This window comes from Canis lupus, chromosome 3 (assembly GCF_011100685.1).
Source record: "Canis lupus familiaris isolate Mischka breed German Shepherd chromosome 3, alternate assembly UU_Cfam_GSD_1.0, whole genome shotgun sequence".
Lineage (NCBI taxonomy): Eukaryota > Metazoa > Chordata > Mammalia > Carnivora > Canidae > Canis > Canis lupus.
The window spans coordinates 21,554,688-21,570,308 of NC_049224.1; the positions used below are offsets into that span (position 1 = coordinate 21,554,688).

The following is a 15,621-nucleotide window of genomic DNA, read 5'->3' on the forward strand; positions in this document are numbered from 1 at the left end:
CTGCTTTTTTCCTTCTTTCTAACTGCTGTTAATGGGTTTGCCTATCCCATTCTCTTTGAAGATCTCTCTCCTGAGGAGGCTAGGAATGTCTATCAGAATAGCATAAAGGAATTTAGCCATCATCAACTTAGGCGCCCCTTTAAATTAAGGAGGTAATTCACTTCCCTGTAGACCTTCAGATCCCAGAGGATATCTAAGTCAACTTGACCCCTACCTCTCACAGGAAGGTTCATATTTGGTCTTTATCCTACAGAAACTTATTTTAATGGTACAGTTTACACATTTTCTGCTCTAACTTCTCTTATAGCTTTCCTGGAAATGGACAGCAGCTACATTCATTCACTGGAATTCTACTTCCTCACATACATGAAAGTTTATTAATAAGTAGTCATGTATTTTAAGGCTAAAGATGCACAGGGGCCACTAACAGTAAACTATAGGGGGTAGTAATTTTTTCTGTGTACTTATTTTATTGACTTGTCCTTAGTGCCTAGAATACTGCCTGGTAATTGACAAGCAAATATTATTTTGAAAAAATAAAGGCATTATGTTTTAGTGCACTAATTGTGATAGTCTCAAAATTAATCAAAAAGAATAATGCATTTAATAAATTGTTTTAAGTCCCATGAATAATGATGAGTGCTAATACAACTGAGACATTTTGGCTTTTTTAGATACAATTAAGAAAATTATCTATAAGCTTAGCTTTTTTTAGTGCAGATGAAGAAATTAAAAAATAATTTCTTCAATGTTTTCAGTTGTTTTGTAGCAATGACTTAAGTAATTTCTATATCAAATTATATATTGTTCATATTAAAATTTAAAATATCTTTATAAGAAAACCTTATCTAGTGAGCTGCTGGGTAGAAGAGAGTATTTTTAATTAATTGAGAAGAAATTAGCATAATTGTTTTTGAGTACTCAACAGGTTACAGAGAAAAAAAAACCCAACATAAATACATAAATTCAATGTCACCAATTCACTCTTGCTTCTGTCTTCTAGGAAACATTCTTAAACTCTACATGCATAAAAGCAAGTGGAATTCTTCATAAAGTATCGGGTGGGACTCCAGAATCTGAATTTTCATAAGTACCCAGGTGAATCTGGTACAGGTGGTGGTCAGGGTTCCAATTTGAGTACCTTGTTCCCAGAGTCAACTTGCCACATTTGTAACATGACAATAATATAGTCATTGCCTTTAGAAAGGAGGTCTGTACTTAAATTTTTGAATACTTATTATTTAGTTCATTATACTATGTGATTGAATATGTTATTACACTGAATATTCAGTTATTAAGTTAATATTAATTTAGTTAATTCTAGATTCACATATGTTATTATTTAGAGTGTGAGCTGTGTATGCAGACTGTGTAGATCCAGATTCTCATTCTGTGTTTCATGACTTTGTGGCTGTAATGAAGATTGCCTTGTGGTTTTGTCCATTGTATGCACTTAAAATAATTTTGTAGCTATTTGTTATTATATATATATATATACACAGATCTGAGTGTGTATACCCTAGTGTTTGCACAGAATAGTTCTAATTTATACCTGCTGTCCACTAATTCTCTCTGGTTTAGCATTTGTTATCTGTAAATTTTCATAGTCTGACAATAAATTATTTGGTCATTTTTAAGTGTGTAAATTCAATTGTATATTTTGAGAGCAAAAAATTCATAACTAAATAGCCAGCTATATAAACAAACATTTTTCTTTTATCCTTGACACATAAAATTTGGAATTTTTGTAGGTATAGTTTATCGTGGACTGTGCTAATCTGGCCCCATGAACTCTTATTTCTACAAGTATCTGAACTAAGCTAAGCTTCTCAGCTGTGACTCCACCAAGGAAGCGGATGCATTTGCCAGTTATCCAACCCTGATCCTTTTGAACACAAGGTTAGTTTTATGAATCAATGTTCATGACATTATTTTCTTTACCAGTGGGAATTGTGGCATCTCTCACTCAGAGCCAATTCTGTCAAATATGTTTGTTTGGAAAAGTAGGTATCCCTATCCTTTCATTCTCCCTTTTAATTTCCTAGAGATAAGTTAAATAACCCCACCTCCTGTTTACCTCATCTAATTGTATCTGCTTTCTATGATAAGCATATGTTGGAATATGTTATCTGAACCGAATCACAGAGCAGATACTGTAACCAGTAATTGGTATTTGGATGTTAAAAATTTCTGGTGGAAATTAGTGCTGAAAGTTCATTCAAATGTAGCAGAAGAGTTTGAAGAACTAGAACTGCTCCCATTCTCCTAGTTTTTGGCTAAATTACATGTCTCTTTTTTGGAAGCCAAGTTGAAGCTCTAAATGATGGGTTTCTCCTGGATCTGTGAACATAGTAATAATATCTGTCAGGGAGCAAATACAGATTTTTCTGCTTGACCCAAAAACGTCACAGTGTGTCAATGCAACATCAAACAACTTGACTCTGCAAAGATACTACACAATATTCTTTTGCCTTCAGAACTGGTTATTCATAAATATTTCCTTTATAAAAAATAATTATAGATATTTAGCATATGCCAAATGAAACTGATCTATGATTATAACAAGCTGTTCAGGGAAATAAGCTATGGTATTAAGATGGTATATGTAGATATACACAAACACAAGCATATATAAACAGGCCAAAACAAGTTTTGGAAACCCTGTAGTCTTCTTTTTTTGAAATAAAATTAAATCTAGCATCCCAAATCAGTGAATGTCTAGCCTTATGTTTAAGCTTTCAAAAAATCTAGGATTTTGTAAAGCATAGGGAATATAGTTAATAATATGTAACAACTTTCTATGGTGACAGATGGTAGCTAGATTTATCGTGATGATCACTTTGTAATGTATATAAATGTTGAATCACTATGTTGTATACCTGAAACTAATATAATATTGTATGTCAACTACATACAGCTAAACAACAACAAAAATTCAGGGTTTTGTTTCTTTCCCATAGCTTCCTTTGTGGCTGTCATGATGCTTTCCAGACAGTGTAAGTTACTTCATGTCTAATTCAACTCTGAGAATACACCACAGTTACAGTTGCCAGAGATAATATAGGACACCTACTTAAATTTGAATTTCAGAATAACAACAAATAATTTTTAGTATATCATGAGATATTTAGAACAAATACTAAAAATTATTCAACACTTAAATTGTAGATAAAGATAAAAATAAACATTTTTTTACTATATATATGTATATATACACTAGATATCATATGGGTTATACTAAAAAGTTGTTATTCTGAAATTCAAATTTAACTTGGCATTCTGTATTTTTATTTACTAAATCTGACAACCTTAACCCAAATCTATCTGTCAATTGGATTCTTAAACTTAGAAAGGCGATAGCTATGGTTTAGTACTTTTAGCCCCAATGGAAAGAAAAGTATGATATTTGGCTGGTTAAAGTGAGGAAATAGGACTTGTGACTCCTTCATACAAGCAATATGCAACCCAGTGCAATGGATTTCTAATGTTATGGAGGAGTGTGAGCATCCCTTTAGAATTCATCATGATGGGATCTGACTAGGAATAATACGTTGACTATTATTAGCAGTTGGACATCAGGCGGGATGTGAACAGAATGATTGAAAAGAAATCTATACAATCTGATAATTTGAGAATCATCTGATAATGACATGAGTGCCTTGGGTACTTAAATGAAAATTATGATCATTGAACATACTTTTATCACCAGTTTGAGTGGTTGGGAAGACAATAACAATATGAAAAACAATATCAGAATTCAGAATAAAATGGCAAGTTGAAAAATAATGTATATAAATAAGACACAGTTGAAAGTAGAGGATGTGGGCTAATTCTGTTAGAAGAATACAACAATTTCTAAATATTCAGGTAAGAATGTGCAAGTAAATATATCTAGAGAAGATCTCAAAACTAGAAATATAGTAACTAGTAATGTACATTTATTTAAGGAGCAAAGGAGAGGTGTGTGGAAAAAAAAGAGTAAAACATGAATGAAGAGAAATCCTATCTTAATCAGCTTTGGTTGGAGTCAGGGTGAGCCTAAATGCTGAAGATTGTAAATTAAGGAAACTAATAGAAAATTTAATAGAGAGACAAGAAAATAAATGAGATAGAAAACTGACAAGGAACGAAGCACAAAGAGATGGTGATGATTTGGATAACAGAAGGAAAGGTTGCAATGAAATATGCTTACTAAAAAAGATTAAGAAAATAGAGATGAACACCAAATTGCTTTACTTTCTTTCTGTAAAATATCAGGAGAAAGCTCTCTGATACCCGAGGCCATTGCTACTTGATTTGTAGGGAAAAGGAACTGAAATTGGCATGCCTTAATGGCCTATACTTCCTCTGAACTACTCAACAGGAAGTAATAGTTAGTTACTTTTTTTTTTGTTTTTTGTTTTGTTTTGTTTTGTTTTGTTTTGTTTTTGGGGTTGCTATCTCTACTCAAACAGCTGTTCTGCCCTTACCTGTTATACCTTTATTTTATTGAAGATGTACCGAATATTATTTTAGGCACTGGGAATATACAAATGAGTAAGTTACACAATCTTTGACCTTACAGAGTTTATAGCCGTGTGTGTGTGTGTGTGTGTGTGTGTATTGGGAGGGATTAAAAGTAATTTGATATTTCTGAACTATAAATTTCACAGTGAGAAAATTTAAACAAAACATAGGAATGAAAAGAGTGCATATTTATCAGAACTTGATATAAAAGCATTAATGTACATGCAGAATCTATAAGCAGAGAGAACATTATTATGTTAGATGATAGCCCAGAACCTAAAAAGTTTGTTTCCCCCCATTATCTTAATTTACTTACTAGCACAGAGTACTTACAAAATCTGTATTCTATGCATATGTGTGTGTTGAGCATATGTATGTAGTATGCAGGGTTGACTTACAAATTCAATGTTACAGAATAGGCATGCATAAATGCAGTTGATCCTTGCATTCTTAGGGCTTTAAGACTTATTTTGTACCTTCTATGGATTCTCTATCAATCTCATTATTAATTTTCTGGATTTTTTTTTGGATTTTTGATATTAATTTTCTGTCTGGTAATGTTTGCCTCTCATCCTTCTCATTGGAAATGCCTTTCCTGCCTTTAGTTTGTTCTCATCAAATCTACCATGAGGGTCATGAATTGCTGTTTGGTTTGAGCCTTAATGAGAAGTCACTCCCATAAGACCCATGAAGAGAGACAAGGCCAGGCAAAGAGAGATTTCAGTTCCAAATTTCATGTTTTAGAGAACAAAAGCTGCACCATGAGGCTCATTAGGGGTTTCTAGTACCCGACCTCTAAGCTTGTCTCTTATAGAAATACTATGAGGTTTAGAGAAAGACATGCAATGAAAAGACAACTAGAATAAGGACAGAAGGATAATGAGTTTTTTCCTCATTTCTGGGGTCTTCTAAGGCCACACGTACAGGTAGAGTCTCTCCTCCTCAGATCTATCTACTGCTGCATCGGTCTCATGAAAGAAGAAAGAAATATAGGAATCTACAAGGAAAAAGGAGTCTAAGAAGAGGGCAGCTCTATCTCTTAATGATTTCCTCTTTGGACATGAGATAAGAGGACAGGTAGGAAAAAATATAGATGTTTGCTAAAAACCAAATAGAAGGGCTTGTGAGTACTTTACAATTCTTATGCCAAATTATCATGGCATTTATGCATCATCTTTTATAAATAATCTGCTATATGTCAGGAATTGTTCTAGTCACTCTCATGGAACTTATATTCTAGATTCAGGGTTGTCTTATGTTCATGTCTTCAGTAATTCCAGCCAGCTGAGGAATGCTGAAGGCCCTGTAGGCTCTGACCTACTACATTCAGCTCTGTTCCTACTCAACCTCACTAACACACAGAAAAGGTATTGGTTAAAGCTTTGCTGTGTCTTACTGATAACTTTTTGTCAGTGATTCAGCTCAGTTGTCTAGATTTTCAGTAGTAGATTTTCAATTATATTTATTTTGATGACCTCCTACTCATCATTAATACCTTTTCTGAAGTCTTTTCCAAACCCCTTCCTCCAACAAAATGGAATCTATAAGAACAAAGCCACTTGTTCATCCATGGGCTCAAGTTAACAAACAACATTAAAGTATTATGTTGCAAGATAGGCATGCTCCTACACAGAATGAGTGTTTGTTACTGTCAAAACAGTTATGGAGTACAAAAATCCTGAATGAATTACTCTGAGGTAGAAGAATTTTGTGAATGAATGAGTGCAAAGCATGTTAGGTTATCCCATAGCTACTGTGTTCCTAGTGAAATAGTGGTAAAATTAGGTCACCACAGTTCCTTCTAAATGGTGAGTAGTTGCATAAAGTATTGACTTGAGGTATTGTTCTGCATCATTAACTGTAGTATTTGACAATTTCCAGTCAAAGAAATGCTTGAGTCAGAATCCCAATGAAGTACGCAACAGAATAAGGCCTAATATGAAAGGTTCTAATATATTTATGAGATTATAAAATTAGCTTGAATGTTGACCAGAATGTGTCAAAGAAGAGAAATATTCTGCAAATATTTAAAAATACACATCAAATATATTGAAAATGGAATATAAAGTTTATAATTGACCTACAAAAACTTCAAGTGATTTATAATATGGATTAGTTAGTTGCATGTTGTAACAGAATTACTACTCACATAAATGTCTTAATGCTAAATATAGATCTGAATACTTACAATAAATATTAAACTTCTTAACTTTCTATTATAGAAAATTTGTTCTGCTTGTATATCAAAGTAATGACAAGTAGGTAAATCAATAATGCTTCATACATCTTGGCATCACCACTAACCTGAACCTGAAATAACTCTTAGGTCCAGATGAGATGGGTATTAGTAATGGTGTACTGAATGGAAAGAATTGGGCAGCCCAACTTCCTCATTTCCCCAGTCAGTGACCTTGAAAAAATTACTTAACCTCTATGAATCTACATTTCCTCACCTATAAAATAGGAACAATAGTACTGTTATGGAAAAATAAAATAAAATCACATGTGTAAAGTATTGAGCCCAGTACCAGTTCATAAAAGACATTAGGCAAATGTGGATTCTTTTCTTTGCTTGCTGTTCAAACTTAGATTGGAGCAGAAGGAAGGAAGGGAAAGTAGATGAACGTTACATGACTCACACCTTAATGCCTTCACACCTCCTGCCTGTCCTGCATATAATCCAAAGTAAACACCAAAGGATGAGAAAGAACAGAGCTGGGAAGTGGGAAATGCAGCAATCTTGGATGCAATTGCTTTATATAAATATAAATACAAATATATTATTTATATGTGTATATATTATTATTTATATATGTGTATACACACACACCCACACCCCCCCCCCCCCCACACACACACACACTCTTGAACCTCCAGGGAAAACTTAGAGTATGTCAGAAAGGATAGCCTGCATAGACTTCATCTAGGGTTACTAAGTACTCCATCAGAGCTCTGATTTTGCCTTTCTATCCAATGTCTATAGCTCTAAGGCTGAAAACCATTTGTCTTTAATCTTTTGACTTCTAAAATCAAAGCAGGTGAACTATAGTAGTGGATTCAGATTTTGAATTCTAAGTACATTTTTGTATAAGTTTATCATTTTCATCAAAAATTATTTAAATGATAGGGGTCCTGGGTGGCTCAATGGTCAAGCATCTGCCTTTGACTCAGGGCATGATCCTGGGGTCCTGGGATCGAGTCCCACATCAGGCTCCCCATGGGGAGTCTGCTTCTCCCTCTGCCTATGTCTTTGCCTCTCTCTGTGTCTCTTGTGAATAAGTTACAAGATGACTTAAAAAAATTTAAATGATAAACATGGATGACTGGAATACATTATTGTTTTTAAATGCATCACTTCCCTCATTGAAGTGGGCACAAGGGGCCATTTGAAGAATATTTTGTCACTTTGACAATTAAGATTGTAGATTTTGCCATCAGAAAGGGCAAAACTAGGTACACAGTTGTCCCTGCTTTATATAAATCAATTCACTAACTGGGGACCATGTTCTGCTACTAAGAAATTAAAGGTGATTTTTTTTCCTCTTTAAGTGAATAGTATTTCTTGTAACTCTAGCAAGTGCTTGAGTAGTCACTTTACACAATTCTTTAGATTTAAAAAATAAATCCTGGTAATGCTTTGAAAAATTAAAGCAAGCATCACGGATTTTGTGGCAGTAGTGAGAGACAGGGCAGAAGCAAGCAAAAATGATACAATTTACTAAGTCTCAATTTTGATCAGAAAAAGAAGTAAGGCAGTAAGATGTGTCACTTTATATAACCCAATTCAATCATGTCAAACATATCTTGAGGTCCCTGTCAATTTTATAACAAAACCTGCCCTCTCAGTCAATATTTTCATACTTCTTCAACTTATCAAACATCTTCTGACTTTTATCACTTTATAACATTTTGAAAATTCCCTTTTCTTTTGAACAAGATGTCACTGACAATTTGGTGGCAAAACTCACCCTCTGAAATGTATGTCCCAGTCTGAACTGCCTTTAACTCTGTTCTTCTGCTCTGATTACCTGATGCTCTTTGCAAATACTGATTATAAATGTCATGAGCTTTAGTGACTCACCTTCAGTTTCTAATGCTTAAGGAATGGATCATTAACTTATTTTAAAAATTTCCCCAAAATGGTTGGCTCTACCCACTTGTCCTTCATTTAATTACCAGCCTGCAAAATAGAAGAAACGGAAGCTGTACTAAATTGACATCTTGGACCAGAAAAAATAATAAGGTTGCCAGCAGAGCATATTTAAAAGAATGATTAATCTCTCTAAATTTGATAGTCAAAACATTTTGACACTAACTGGCAGTTTTAATGATCACTATAATTTAGCTGATAGGTTCATTAATAAAACTCCAGGACAACTTTGTAACATTTAACACTGAGATCACTACAGTTAAGGTTACAGAGGAAAGGGAGCAGTACCTTAGGACCTGTATAACATGCTCTCAGTAATCTGGGCAAGAGACTGTGCACAATCATTTCTGGCAAACAAGGAGCTATGAAAGTTATCTTGTCTGCCAGTAGCCCTTGGTCTTGTCCCATAAGTAAAGGGTCTCAGAACTCTCCCACATGACTCACCTATCTAGAGGGCACTCTATAAATGTTAGCTACTGGCAGGGGAATTAAAAAACACAAGCATTGTCAATCAAGGAAGTATAACAATTTTTTAAACCCCACTAGAAATATGAGGACTTCCTAAGGTTGGTTTTGGTGCAGTAATTTGGAATGGTATGGCCAGTGATTTGGAGATTAAAGTTCAAAACGCTTCTGCGAAATGCAAATTTCCTCCATGAAGCCTTGAGATTTAAGAGTCATAATTGAGTTCATCTCTCTCAATAAAAAGTGAAGTCATAACATTAATATCATTTAATTAAGTCAACTAGTAGCTCAGCAACTCTTTGGTGATGTTAGACAACCCTAAGTGTATCATGGGCCATTAGAAATTTAGTCATTATTTTAATAGCTTCAAGGCATAGTTCAGGTATTAGTCAAGGCCTGATAGAGGCTGCAACATTGAATACTCTTAACATATAGCTGGGGAGTAATTTGAGAAGTATCCATTTTGTCTGGATATGGGAGAACTGGCAAATGATGTCAAGGTGGAGAGTAAATATAATAACAAATATTCACTGAGTGATCAGTGTGTGCTACAATATCTTGGATAAAGCCTGAAAGACAAAGAGGCAAACCAAATCACCAGCAGTCCATATCTATTCTTCTGTCCTTCTATGTCTACAGAGTTTTGGCTGGAAACATGAGACCAAAACAAAGATCTCATTTCCTCGCCTTCCAGTAGCCATAGAATTAGGTTAAAGGAGGCAAGCGGAAGGATTACATAATATCTGGGAGTCTTCTTTAGGAAATAATATTCACATAACCTTTGTTCAATGCTTCTTCACTCCTTCTATACTGTTTTTTGGAATATACATATGCTGTTTTGGAGAGCGAAGCTGAAGCTACATGTTACAGAGCAACAAGACTAAAGGAAACATGTTCTCTGATGCTGTGAAGGGCTGTTCAGCTTAGACTTTCTCTAACGGAAAGGAATCAACTTTAAAATTATTTATATGGGGGCACCAGGGTAGTTCAGTCAGTGAAGCACCTGCCTTGGGGGCTCAGGTCATGATCTCGGGGTCCTGACATTGAGTCCCACATTGAGCTACCCACTCAGTGGGGAGTCTGCTTCTCCCTCTGCCCCTCCTCCCTCTCGTGCTCACTCTCAAATACATCAGTAAAAAATTATTTATACCACAGCTATTATGATTTCTTCTCATTGGTGAGCAAATCTAATCCTAAGTCTATCAAAATAGAGGCTAATTCTAAATCTGTGATTAATAACCCCTTATTCTATTTGAAACATCATCAGTAAATAAGTTCTATTTAAAATTTTTACTTTTGATTTCTTTTTTTAAAGATTATTTATTTATTCATTCATTCATTCATTCATAGAGACAAGGGGGGGAGGTGGGCAGAGACACAGGCAGAGGGAGAAGCAGCCTCCATGCAGAGAGCCTGACGTGGGACTTGATCCAGGGTCTCCAGGATCACGCACTAGGCTGCAGGCGGCGCTAAACCACTGTGCCACTGGGGCTGCCCAACTTTTGATTTCTGTAAAAAAGTATTTTACTCAATGCTTTCTCTCCTCTTTCTTGTTTTCTTGTTCTTCTCTCTCCATCCAAAGAATAGAAAGGAAATTTCCATTCTTCCAAAGTAATTTGTACTGTAAAACACCTCAATACACATACACACACTACAGAGGCATTCTCTTATTTAACCATGTTGAATAAATACTTATTCAACATCTACTATTTTTTCAGGTTTTCTACTATATAGTGATATCATCAAGATAAATGACATTATAAATGGTTTGTAACTCATAATGCATTCTGACAGATACTTAGTGTAAATATATCATCGGGACAATGGTATAACAAAGAGGTGACTAACTCTGCTTAGAAGTCTTGGGTTTCACATACTATTTGAATTAAGTCTTAAATGTTGGGTAAAAGGAGGCAAGACATTTTAAGCAAAATGGCCCATGGGATGAAGTAGCATTATGAAAAGCTACTGCATATTTCGAAAATGAACTTTAGTATATGGAGAAGTAGAAGAAGGTGATCTGAGCTGTGTGTTATAGTAAGGTCCTTAGACATTGTTAGGGACTTTTAGATATGAAGTGGCATGATCATTTTGGTGCTCTAGAAATATTACAGAATAAGCATTTAAGGGGATGAAATGAGAAGAAGGAGATAATTTGTGTAATATTGGACTGTTTATTAAATGAAAGTGGGTTTGAGATGAGGACATGGATTCCGAGATTTGGCCAGAGGCTTAGTGGTTCTTACAGGGTAGGGCAGGGAGTAGAGATCTGAGAAAGAGAAAGAATTTTTTAAATCCTTAGCATACAGATAAAAATTGAAGTCAGGAGGTGTGTTGACTCCTTCGTGGAGAGAGTATAGAAAGGCAGGATACAAAAGCTGAGGACACAACTTTAGAAAATAGATAGAGGAAAAAATAGCACGTGAAGGGGTTTTTGGGATAGAGGAGAAATCAAGGGAGAGTAATCAGGAAAGCCAAGAAAGATAGAGGAGGTGGGACAGGCTAAAGTAATATTTTTTTGATGATTTGATTAATGTCTATCTTCTCCACCAGACTGAAAGCATCAGAATGCTTTGTTCATTATCCTCTTTTAAACTTATAACTAGAGTTCAGTGACTAATGTATTGTAGCTTCTTATTAAGTATATGTTGAATGGATACATACTGAATACAGAGATTAATTGAAGCCTAGAAGGGACTCAAAGTTAAATTTTTGGGAGAGATTATATCAAGCACAACCCAATATTAAACTCAATATAAACAAACAAACAAACAAACAAACAAAAGACCATAGTTTAACACCCCCATCCTACTTCTGGTTTATGAAAAGAGTGAAACAAGTACATTGGAGGCTCCATCTAGAGAGATTGGGGGCTTTATGCCATTTATCAGAACTTTTATTTGTTAAATTAAGCATATTAACTCTTAGTATGGAAATGATGATCACCTGTATCATCTATAGGGAAAGATTACTAATGGATTCACACTTATCTGGCCATTTAGCTAAGTGAGACTACCTTGATGAAGAGACTGGATAGGTGCACCATGCTTAATTTACAAAACTGCTGAAACAACAGAAAATTGAAAACATAAAAAATCAAATAAAAAGACAAAACCAAAATATTGCATCTGAGTGGAGAATTGCATTTTAGGAAAGTAGAATTATTCTCTGAGCTCGAGACATATAGCTTCCAGCAAACATTAGTACCAAGAACAGAGAGAAAACTCAAATGAAGGAAATGTTAACAAGAATTCATATAGAGACAGCATAGAAAAAAAATCGAATTGAGATTATAAATATCAGATTTAATGTTACTGAGATCCTTTCTGGAAAACTCATTCTAAGCTAAAATATAAATATAATAGTTAAGCAATTTTTGGGTTATAAAGCCTTAAAAATTAAATTGCTAGGTATGGAATGTAGAATATTTTAATTTAGTTTTTAGTTTTTTCTGCATGATTGGTACTCAGATCCAGAGGGTTATGGAATAAACAAAGCAATGTGCTATTATTAAATAAAATTAAAGAGATTTTTTGCTTTGTGTCCTTTTATCTCTATTCTGATTAGCTAGGCACATGGAGACAATAAAACTATGTTCAACTTGACCTTTGACCTTTATAGTTTTCATAAAAATAATGAGATTTCAAAATAAAACTTTTATAGAAAATGAATTATGTTTAATGTTCAACAGGGTTAGGTTATACCACTTTCAAGTCCTACCCAATTATCAATGCTGAGGTTCTCCTTTTTCACAATTACTGTCTCTTTGTGTTGAAGACCCTCATCTGCCAATTCAGGAGGCCCATGAATGTCATTCCAGATGAGGCCTAGCAAATTCTTGGGTTATTTGTATGACTATTTAAGTTAGAAGTTCCATGGCCAAAGGTCAGGCATCTATACCCACTCCACCACCAGAGACATCCTGCTCTGCCCAGGTCATGAGTAGTCTCTATATATGGACTTGTCTTCCATAATACTCTCTGCTGCTGGCCACTAAAGGTGATGGGCAGTCTCCCCATGAGGACACTACTTCTCTCCATAAGGTTATTCGTATGCTCCGTGTCTACGCCTCTCCCTCTCCCTGATTTGCTATAAGGGCATGTTCCACATGATTCCTCTTTCTCATTTCCTACTACCTTCCTCCCTTGCCCAGATAAACTTGTATTGTCGCAGTGTGTGTATGCACATGAGGTGGTCTGTTTATTTACTACTCTTTATTCTGTTTGTAAGCTCTATACCATGCTTTCTTCAGGCATCCCTTCTACATTGACTCCTTCTTGCTATTTTTCATTCTTACTGTAAAAAATCATATTTTTCTTTGAGGAAATATGGGTACCACTGACTCACTGGTCAAAAGATCTCATATGCAAAAGTGAGAAAAACCAAACATGAAGATTAGTATTTCAATATGACACACAGAAAATGTAACATCAATGTTGTTGATATTTCATAGAAGACAAGTCTTAATCTGGATTTGGGGTCTAAATCAGCATATAAACCTAACATAAGAAGTAAGCATTGTGTACAGTAAGTCTCTCTCTCTCTCTCTCTCTCTCCCTCACTCTCTCCATATATACCCATCTCTTTCTATCTGCTTAAAGTATCCGGCTCTTTTTTTTTTTTCCACAATTTCAAACTCTTGAAAGGGAAATCTGGTCCAACTTCTGTTTTTAAGCCAGACCATTGAAGTCAAATTTGCCAACCTGTTGTGAACAAGTTATCTTGGATCAGATTCTCACCCTGATTTAGTTAAGTTGTGGAGTAACATGGTATTAAAAGTGACCACAACAGGAGGGGATGTTTATCTGTCTCCTCATATACTACCTCACCTTGAGACTTTATCTTCCTTAACTCTATGCCTCTATTGTCTTTCTCAGTGGAAACAGTCAGCTGTGGCTCAACATTGCTTATATTCTTCTAGTATATTTTACAAGATGAAATAGAGTTTTATTTATATACACACACATAAAGTATTTTGTCTTTAAGCCTAGTGAAAATAATTTAATAAATTCTCACCAAATGTATTTTCTCAGCAATCCTCAGAGATGCTTATATGCTGATAGGTATTGTCATACTTTCAAAGGGGGATACCACATGTATTTCCCAAACTTATTTAAATACACTAACAATGAGACTGAAGAAAGAGAAATTAAGGAGTCAATCCCATTTACAATTGCACCCAAAAGCATAAGATACCTAGGAATAAACCTAACCAAAGATGTAAAGGATCTATACCCGCAAAACTATAGAACACTTCTGAAAGAAATTGAGGAAGACACAAAGAGATGGAAAAATATTCCATGCTCATGGATTGGAAGAATTAATATTGTGAGAATGTCAATGCTACCCAGGGCAATTTACACGTTTAATGCAATCCCTATCAAAATACCATGGACTTTCTTCAGAGAGTTAGAACAAATTATTTTAAGATTTGTGTGGAATCAGAAAAGACCCCGAATAGCCAGGGGAATTTTAAAAAAGAAAACCATAGCTGGGGGCATCACAATGCCAGATTTCAGGTTGTACTACAAAGCTGTGGTCATCAAGACAGTGTGGTACTGGCACAAAAACAGACACATAGATCAGTGGAACAGAATAGAGAATCCAGAAGTGGACCCTGAACTTTATGGGCAACTAATATTCGATAAAGGAGGAAAGACTATCCATTGGAAGAAAGACAGTCTCTTCAATAAATGGTGCTGGGAAAATTGGACATCCACATGCAGAAGAATGAAACTAGACCACTCTGTTTCACCATACACAAAGATAAACTCAAAATGGATGAAAGATCTAAATGTGAGACAAGATTCCATCAAAATCCTAGAGAAGAACACAGGCAACACCCTTTTTGAACTCGGCCACAGTAACTTCTTGCAAGATACATCCACGAAGGCAAAAGAAACAAAAGCAAAAATGAACTATTGGGACTTCATCAAGATAAGAAGCTTTTGCACAGCAAAGGACACAGTCAACAAAACTCAAAGACAACCTACAGAATGGGAGAAGATATTTGCAAATGACCTATCAGATAAAGGGCTAGTTTCCAAGATCTATAAAGAACTTCTTAAACTCAACACCAAAGAAACAAACAATCCAATCATGAAATGGGCAAAAGACATGAACAGAAATCTCACAGAGGAAGACATAGACATGGCCAACAAGCACATGAGAAAATGCTCTGCATCACTTGCCATCAGGGAAATACAAATCAAAACCACAATGAGATACCACCTCGCACCGGTGAGAATGGGGCAAATTAACAAGGCAGGAAACAACAAATGTTGGAGGGGATGTGGAGAAAAGGGAACCCTCCTACACTGTTGGTGGGAATGTGAACTGGTGCAGCCACTCTGGAAAACTGGGTGGAGGTTCCTCAAAGAGTTAAAAATAGACCTGCCCTACGACCCAGCAATTGCACTATTGGGGATTTACCCCAAAGATACAGATGCAATGAAACGCCGGGACACCTGCACCCCGATGTTTATAGCAGCAATGGCCAC

General features: G+C 35.3%; 1 long non-coding RNA gene across 15 annotated transcripts in view; it reads left to right on the forward strand.

The window, feature by feature from the left end:
* Nucleotides 1-15,621, forward strand: part of LOC102154812 — a 171,804-nt gene that overhangs the window by 87,634 nt on the left and 68,549 nt on the right. For 14 of the 15 annotated variants that reach the window (XR_005356759.1, XR_005356763.1, XR_005356762.1 and 11 more), the window contains exons 3-6: nucleotides 1,004-1,098; nucleotides 1,752-1,899; nucleotides 2,961-2,996; nucleotides 5,420-5,583. This is a non-coding gene — a long non-coding RNA (uncharacterized LOC102154812). The remainder of the gene's footprint in view (nucleotides 1-1,003; nucleotides 1,099-1,751; nucleotides 1,900-2,960; nucleotides 2,997-5,419; nucleotides 5,584-15,621) is intronic. The other variant, XR_005356768.1, reaches the window with a different exon arrangement.